Below are 8,872 nucleotides of genomic sequence, written 5' to 3' on the forward strand. Positions count from 1 at the left end.
ATCGATGCAAAAAAGTTTGACGCCTCATAAACTTCATATTGAAATCCAACGGGATAAAAAAGTGGAATCGTACTGTGCATGTAAAGCAGGGTGAGAACTTTTTACTTGGAAAGATAACGAGTAATATCATTGAGTGGGTGTATTCATTTGACTTGGCTCGTCATCGAACCCAGTGCTCTGTCTTAAAAGTCCAATGTGATAAAAACAGGCAAATAGATAATAGATAATAATTCAATCAAACTCAGAGAAGATACTTCAACCTCACTTACCTTTCATATATCAGATATCTTTCATCACAATGGCACGTTCCCCAAGCGCATCTGAGGACCATTTTCTTCCCGACATTAACTTTTCCGGGCGCACGCTACTGACAACCAGCGTTGGTTGTGGGACAACGTGTCGAGGCAGGGGTTAAGACAATGCGACTATCTGATTGGCTATTATTGTACGAGTGACTGACAGGTCAGAAAGGTCCGTTATCGATTGAAGTGTTCAAATGTAGAAAAGGGTTTTAAAATTAAGTAACAAAGAAAGGCATTGGATGTTGAAAAAAAAGAAAACCCTTATATGTGGGGCATGGAAAAAATTCTCAATACTCGGAGTATGGCAATAACGTAAATGGCAGCGTTCCCGAACAATTACTACATTAATCTAGCTACTGTTGCGTGTCTATAATATTCTTCAAAAACAACTCTCGTAAAAGCAAACAAACCAAAACGTTTTCTCAAAATATCACGGCATTATTCTCGTAAAGTAAAACTATTGCCTCACGTGAACCTCATGAGTTGCAATTGCGCGACATTTTTTTTTTTTTTTTGTCTCCGCTGCACGCCCGCATTTTCTCAACTGTGCTCGAGCTCCAACTCGTCAAACAATCACAACTTCGCTTACCGTTTCCTACAATGGCCGCTTTCGCCATACATATATTACAGTACAGTGCAAAAGCCTCTAAGTACAGTATTTATTTGAATATCTCTGCAATTGAAAAAAAAGTGTTTTTTGTTGAATTGGTCACAGGCTACTTTATGCTTAGTGACAACTAACAGACGGTTGATACCATTTTGATACTGGAGGGGGTGGACAATCCCGCAGATGCCTTGATGCACTCGTGTCCGTATACTCGTCAAAATAGTTCCCCCACTCCATTCATCCATTTTCTGTGCCACTTATCCTCATGAGGGTCGTGAGAGTGCTGGAGCTGTCCCAGTTGTCAACGGCCAGGAGGCGGGGTACACCCTGAACTGGTTGCCAGCCAATCGCAGGGCACGTAGAAACGAACAGCCACACCCACAATCACACCTAGGGGCAATTTCGAGTGTCCAATTTTTGGGATGTGGGAGGAAACCGGAGTGCCCGGAGAAAACCCACGCAGGCGCCGGGAGAACATGCAAACTCCACATAGGGAGGGCTGGGATTAAACCCGGGTCCTCAGAACTGTGAGGCCAACGCTTTACACCTGCCCCAGCCGAGAAATCATTTTTTAAAAAAATGAAATGCAATTCCTTTGAAAAATTCTAGCGACTAAACCTGAACAGTGTAATTACAGTTGTTGTTATTTTAAGATGAGCGTGTTTGTGGATGAAAGATAATCGTAAAATGAAAACATTTGGCACCTTAAAATCATTTTTGAGCAGGAAAGTTTTTCAAATGACAGTGAAAAGGGTTGTAATAGTAATCACGTCTTGTTTTTTTTTTTTTTTTTTTTTTTTCCCAGACCGAATGCTCGTTGAGAGCTCAGCGGTGTACGTATTCCATTTAGACTCAAATGCTTTTAGGAACCTTCCACCGAATCCATTATTACGCCCGCGTCTGATTCCTGGAATCCTGACCGAAGTACTCGGCATCATAATGCTGCTACTTTTGCACAGTACTGTACTGCGAAGTCATCCAGTTGATCCACACGAGCGCTCCTGTCACAGCCGGTACAAATGTTTCCTGCCTCGTACATGACGACGCGTACGAAGCATATTCAACGCGCGTTCGTTGAAAATATGCAGCGACAAAGCATTTATTTTTTCCTACTGAACCAACAGAAGGGCCCGAACACTACGGCGATGTCGTCGTCGTACTATTAACAGCTTACGACGACGTTTTTGAATCGCGGGGTGATTCCCTAAAAGTTTTATAGATGTACAGCTCTTCGTTTACGTGATAAATGGCTCACTCTTGTCACTTTTTAAAAGCCTGAAAACCTGCATGTCCTCCTTTTGTAAATAAAATGTAAATTAATGTGGCAAAAAAATATATGAAAAAATGCAACACCACCTTTGTCTTGTAGGCTTGGCTTGTCTTGAACGTTATCAGAACGAATGAGGCTCGATTTGTTTTGAACAAGAAGTGCCGAGATAACAGCACTAACTTAGCCGCGGATATGTGCTAACTTAAATAATACAAAGTCATAAAGATTAAAAATATTGCGCTTTTGTCACACTGCAAGCCGAGCGCGAGGCAAAATGAGCCTGCTAGCATGTTAGCGAGAGCGGCATTCCCACCTCGGTTGAACGCAATTTATTAGCCGAAAAGAGATTATTTATCCTCTCCAAAAAGATACAAACAAATGTGACGTAGCGTTCGACAAACACGGAGCTAACAGCGCACGCTAGCGGGTTCGCTAGCACGACGTTCCTGCTCGTTGTAGCGTGAACCGTCAGTCGTTTTGAGATTTAGCTTTGAAAAAGGCTTGGAAAAAAACGGGACGTAGCATTGACTTAGCTTGTAGCTTAGCTATCGCTAACAACAAAGGGGATTGTCAACTTTTATTACCTCTTATTTTAGAGCATTTCACTGACAGGAACTTTTATTTGCAATTTAGTTTTTTTTAAAAAAAACTGGCAATTTGTTGATGTCATACCCAAAGACAAGTATTTTGGATTATCATCATTAGCAAAAAACAATTATAATAATAATATGCATCATTACATTGAGGTGTGTGCAATTGTCCATAATACCGAGTTAAATGTATTCTATTTGATCTCAGGTCTTTTCCAAGTATTGAGCATGGGGGTTATGTTGAAACGAGCCAGTGAGAAAACATGTGAGCATGTACAGTAGCAGACTGCTGATTTTTGGTCACCATACTAGTTTTAGCGACTCTGGGAGATTTATTTTGGGAAAATTACCCCCCCCCCCCCCAGCCCTTCCTCTGGGACAACCAAGCCTTATGAACTTTGTGACGTGAACGTTTGTATGTCATTCAAAACAAAACTAGTGTAAAATGTGTTGATTTCTATATGTTGATACTGCCACAATAAAGCTCCCTAACGTAACAGAAATGCTGCGTCGTGAAATGTGATCCACGCAAAGCACTGCATATTATTTTCTGGGGAAAAAAAAATGCCTCGAAGCTCAAACTGAAGCTTTTGCTTTTGCTCCCAAAGCTCAATTTGAAAGAAAAAAGATGCATTCGCTAGTTATGCTCACTGTTCCTGTTTCCCAGGAAACCTGTGCCAAAGGAATCTGCTGCCCCACTGGGGAAAAAAAATCAATTTTGAAACTAAAGAAATGGGCTTTTTTTTTTTTTTTTTCGTCTTCACCATGCCTAAATCTGGAGGCCCTGTAGCTCAGTGGTTAGAGCACTGGTTTGATAAACCAGGGGTTGTGGGTTCGTATCCCACTGGGGCCTCCACTCCCTGAGAAGGGTTGCGTCAGGAAGGGCATCCGGCGTAAAAATTGTGCCAAACGTATGTGCGTTCATCTGAGATGACACGCTGTGGCGACCCCGAAAGGGACAAGCCGAAAGAAACTTACTTACTTACTTACCATGCCTAAATCTGCAGCAGCGCTTCCCCAGTTGCCCCCAGCGTACAAAACGGCCCCTTTTGGAAGCCTTGGACAAGAAACTGCAGGCCAATCTTTCATCTATCGAAATTTACGGCCTTCAAACTACGACTTTTTTCACAGGCTTCCAACCTTGCGATTTATGCGGTGATGCTCGTAATTTGTGCGTTTTTTCCTAAAAGCCGCAAGAAGCCGCAAGGGGGCACTCGAGCAGAAAAAGTAAGAGTGAGACCGGTGGAATATACGTATGTGCAGAGGAAGTGACTTTTACCGGTATGTTTTTTTTGACCGGCCCTGTTAGCGATGTGCTAGCATGTTACTGCTATGTCTCAGTGATTTTTACCAGTATGTTTTTTTTAACCGGCCCTGTATTAGCTAGTATTAGCGTTAGCGAGGCGCTAGCGTTAGCATTAGCACAGCGTTAGCATTAGCGCGGCACTAGCGTTAAACTGTGTACTCTCTTTCTTTATAAATATCTCGTGTTTCATTGTGAGTTTCAATGTGGGCACTTGCGGGTTTTACACAGCTGCGGCGTACGTATGTACCAAATGGTATTTCCTTTATAAATGTACTAGGTGAGGCTAATAACCAGGCGCACTCTGTAGGGTGGGAATTACGGTAAGTCCACAGCTTCAAAATGATTCACACACCCTTGCTTGATTTTATAGCACATATCGTAAAAGTACTACACTCGCACTTTACCACTTCGACTACATGCACACGGATGTTTTTCTGATATCAAGCTTTAGCTTAGCAGCCATCGCCCATGACTTCTTCTCAGAACCCACTTCTTTCGGACCCTTGGTTGCCAAAAAGAAATTTGGCAAAAGACCTGATGAAAAAAAAAACAGACAACACAAGCACAAAACACAACAACTACAGTACCGATAGTTTCGCCGCCGAGTAACCACGTGAACTGATGGCGGCCAGCTGTTGTGTCGCCATCGCCGCCTGAAACTCAGATGCACACAAATGATACTGTGCCACCCACTGTATCGGGCGGCTCAATGCAACACTCGCCCCGCCATAGAAAACAAAACAAGAAATGAGACATTTTTTTTTAAACTTATGGATTTAAGCGACGGAGCGCCGCCAATTCTCTTGGGGAGGGGGGGGGGAGTCCCAAATGAAGCCGAAATATTCTGATTTTGCAAAGTCACGCTCCCATCACATGGCCGAGGAAGCTCACAGCGGCTCGATGCTGCTCACAGCGCCTTGTGTTTGCTCGGCTAATTGATTTTGCACCCTCAGCCACGGAACCGTGGCGCTGCGAGTCATGAGTCCGGCGCACCGGTGGGAGGGGCCTCGGATCAGCTCGTAGGTGCAACAAAATTCTAATCTTCGGTGGGGATGGGGGCGTCATGTGAGCAGCGCACGTACAACGTAGCGCATATAATTATTGACTGTATCAGTGTCTTGTAATGTATATCATGGTATATATTCAGTGTATATGTATATATGTGTGTATGTATTGGGGATGTATGTACATGTAGTATACAGTACATGTAGTACAGTAAGGTTGTTGTTTGGTTTTGTTTTTGTCAGCACGTTTATGTGGATTCCAAACGTCATTATTTATTCCATATTTTCGACTCAAATGATAACGTATCAATCATCTTGTATCATTACGTATACAAGATCTTTGCCTCTGCTCAGGTGAATTCAAATTGATGATATAATTTTGGTTATCACTCAAGTTGTATTTCATATTTGCTATTTAAACATACCCTGCTATTTTAAAATAGGGGTTCGCGTATAAAAGGTTGTGCAGCACGAGTTCTGCCTAGCAACAAAATGGCACTCCATTTTAGCTCAGCTAGCTAGTAGCACGTCTTCCATCTTAGCTAAAATGGAAGACGTGCGACAATGCCGAATTACTCCTGTTTGCGACATTTATGTGACGGTAAACTTGGGAGGTTATGGCGAAGCCACGTGGTGTCCTCTCGTCACGAGAGCGCATCCAGCGTGGTGACGAACAAGCGCACCTCCCTAGACAAACAACCCGTCATCAGATAATCCCGAGACCACACAGAACCACCTCCACTCCTCTATTTGTGACCTCCTTCCGGGAAATGCCACGCAGTTTTTCGGAACTTTTTGTAATCGGTAACAATAACCAGTTGTGAAACATAATATTGTGTCCTTGTCTTGACAGAAAAAAAAAAAGGGGGGGGGGGGGACTCTTCAATTGTTCTGGGGGTTTATTTGGATGGACACTTTACTTGTTGCTTGGAAGAGTTCATAGGGCTAAATCATAACGCTGTGTAGGACAGTGTAAAAATGACAAAGGAATAAAACAGCCTTGGGTTAAATAATTCCCTCTATTGTGTTTGCTAAGTAAATAAGTGATTAAGTTTTTTTCGGCTTGTCCCGTTAAGAGTCGCCACAGCGTGACATCTCAGATGAACGCTCATATTTACTTGGCACAGTTTTTACGCCGGATGCCCTTCCTGTTACTCATACACAATAATTGAATCACAATTCTGTCTTACATATAAAAACCCATTTTGTAAAGGAATAAATTCCAAGCTGGATCTGGTAGGGCACTGCCCTCCATGTTACATTTATTGGGCCACTTGTTGCTAGACAGAGTTCACAGAACTGCTCTCATAAACGGATGTGCAAAATTGACATAGAAGTACGTATGCTGCTAGCTTGAGTGACAAACTGCAAGTCGGAAATAGGAAGTCAAACTCTCGGAAAAGGAAAGAATAAAAACAGCAGCACTGTAAGGTTTGTAAGACCAGTGCACATCGCAAATGAATCGCAAAAAATGCAAATTTGAAAGGCAGAAAAGCTGATAGCTGGTTCTAGTGGGGCGCTGCCCCTTTCGTCGAGTTTTTGTTGGGATACTTGTTGCTAGAGAAAGTTCTTCGTTCTCAATCGTGACTGCCCCATTGTCCATTTTTAAAAAAATAAACGAAGACTTTATCGGTTCTGGCTTTTTGATAGACAAACGAGATCAGAGGCAAATACAGAAACTGGTTTTCGCACACATTAATGTCATAGTGAAATCGTCACTTTCTTTTAAATATACAATATTGACTTGAATGGCAGAAAAGCCAGGAACTGAATATTGGTATGCCACTGCCCCTCTCATCGATTATTTTTAAATCAACTCCTTTATCTTTAAATTGGCGTTCACGTGTAAACTGCTGCGTTTAGCAAATTCCGCTAAGGGAAAATTACAATTTTTAGATATTTTGTATTGGGTGCGAGTGGGCCCGTGCCCCTCCAGATTTGGCAGAAGGTGCTCTGGTGAGGGGGAAAAAACTTTTTTATTTCATAAGTGAGCTTTAAACATGGTTGTGTCCATGAATTCAGCCTCGCAACAATCACTGTATTTGTTAATGTTCAAGTCAAATAACAGCCTTGTATGAAACATATTTTGGAAAGACGTGAAGTGCCCATTATAGTTTGCTTTTCTAGCAATCGCTCTTCCCTTTTTTTCTTTTTTTTTTAAGTCGGGCTTTGGGGCAAACATGATTGCGCCCTATAAATTCTGCCTGGAAACAAGTGACAACAAAAAACAAACAGGGCATTTTTTGAAGCACTTGCGTTTGGGGCAAAAATGAGAGTGCCCCATGAATACTACCTACAAACAGGCACTGCTTTTATTAACAATCAAGTCATATCACGCCCCCGTATGAATAAAATATTAAATGGAAAGGCATCAAGTGAGAGTTGGACTCCGCCAAGGCTGCCCTTTGTCACCGATTTTGTTCATAAATTTTATGGACAGAATTTCTAGCCTAGGCGTAGAGGGTTTGTGGTTTTGTGGCCTCAGCATCGCATCTGTGCTCTTTGTAGATGATGTGGTTCTGTTGGCTTCATCAAGCCGTGATCTCCAGCTCTCACTGGAGCGATTCGCAGCCGAGTGTGAAGCGGCTGGGATGAGAATCAGCACCTCCAAATCCGAGACCGTGGTCCTCAGTCGGAAAAAAGGGTGAAGTGCCCTCTCCGGGTCGGGAATGAGATCCTGCCCCTAGTGGAAGAGTTCAAGTATCTTGGGGTCTTGTTCGCGAGTGACGGAAGAACGGAGCAGAGCAGATCGACAGACGGATCGGTGCGGCGTCTGCAGTGATGTGGACTTTGTATCGGTCCGTTGTGGTAAAGAGCGAGCTCAGTCGAAAGGCGAAACTCTCACTGTACCAGTCGATCCATGTTCCTACCCTCACCTGCGGCCACGAGATGTGGGTCATGACCGAAAGAACAAGAACCCGGAAACAAGCGAGTTTCCTCCGCAGGTTGTCCGGCCTCTCCCTTAGAGATAGGGTGAGAAGCTCAGTCATCTGCTCCTCCGCATTGAGAGGAGCCAGGTGAGGCGGCTGAGGCATCTGATCCGGACGCCTCCCTGGTGAGGTGTTCCGGGCACGTCCCACCGGAAACAGACCCTGAGGACGACCCAGGACACGCTGGAGAGACCATGTCTCTCTGCTGGCTCGGGAACGCATCGGGATCCCTCCGGAAGAGCTGGAAGAAGTGGCTGGGGAAAGGGAAGTCTGGGTATCCCCGCTGAATCCACTTTTCCCATGACCCAACCCGGAAAAGTGGTAGATAATGGATGGATGGAAGGCATCAAGTAGCAGTTTTGAGGCACTTGGACTTGGGGTCAACATGATGCTGCCCCCACGAACTCCACCGAGTCATCTGTGACGGCATCATAGTTCGTTCATATCAAGCCATTTCTCATGCTTTAAAAAGTACTTTGTGTACGTTACATAAAGTCTTAGTGGAAGCGACTTGCGAGCGCAGATGAGGAGGAGGAATGATAAGCTGAGTCCGTCAAATTAGTTTGCCTGCAGCCTTCCTTTGACTTTCTTCTTCGTTGACTTTTTTTTGTAAGTCTTCTCATCAGGAGTGTCCACATGTGATTAGTGAAGAAGAAGCAGACTGGGTGGCGGGAGAGGCCTCGTATAAAAAGTCAACGCATCGATGTGGGTTTGGCATCTTGGGATGTTTCGGAGGACACGCATGGAGACGCCGGGAACTGCGGGATTGTTTTAAGCTTTAAGAAAAGAAAAAAACAGGCACAAAGATGGCAACGGCATCAGCGAGACGCTTGTCAGAACGTCGGCGGAGTTCGCTTTTCCAG

This window comes from Syngnathoides biaculeatus, chromosome 4 (genome assembly GCF_019802595.1).
Source record: "Syngnathoides biaculeatus isolate LvHL_M chromosome 4, ASM1980259v1, whole genome shotgun sequence".
Lineage (NCBI taxonomy): Eukaryota > Metazoa > Chordata > Actinopteri > Syngnathiformes > Syngnathidae > Syngnathoides > Syngnathoides biaculeatus.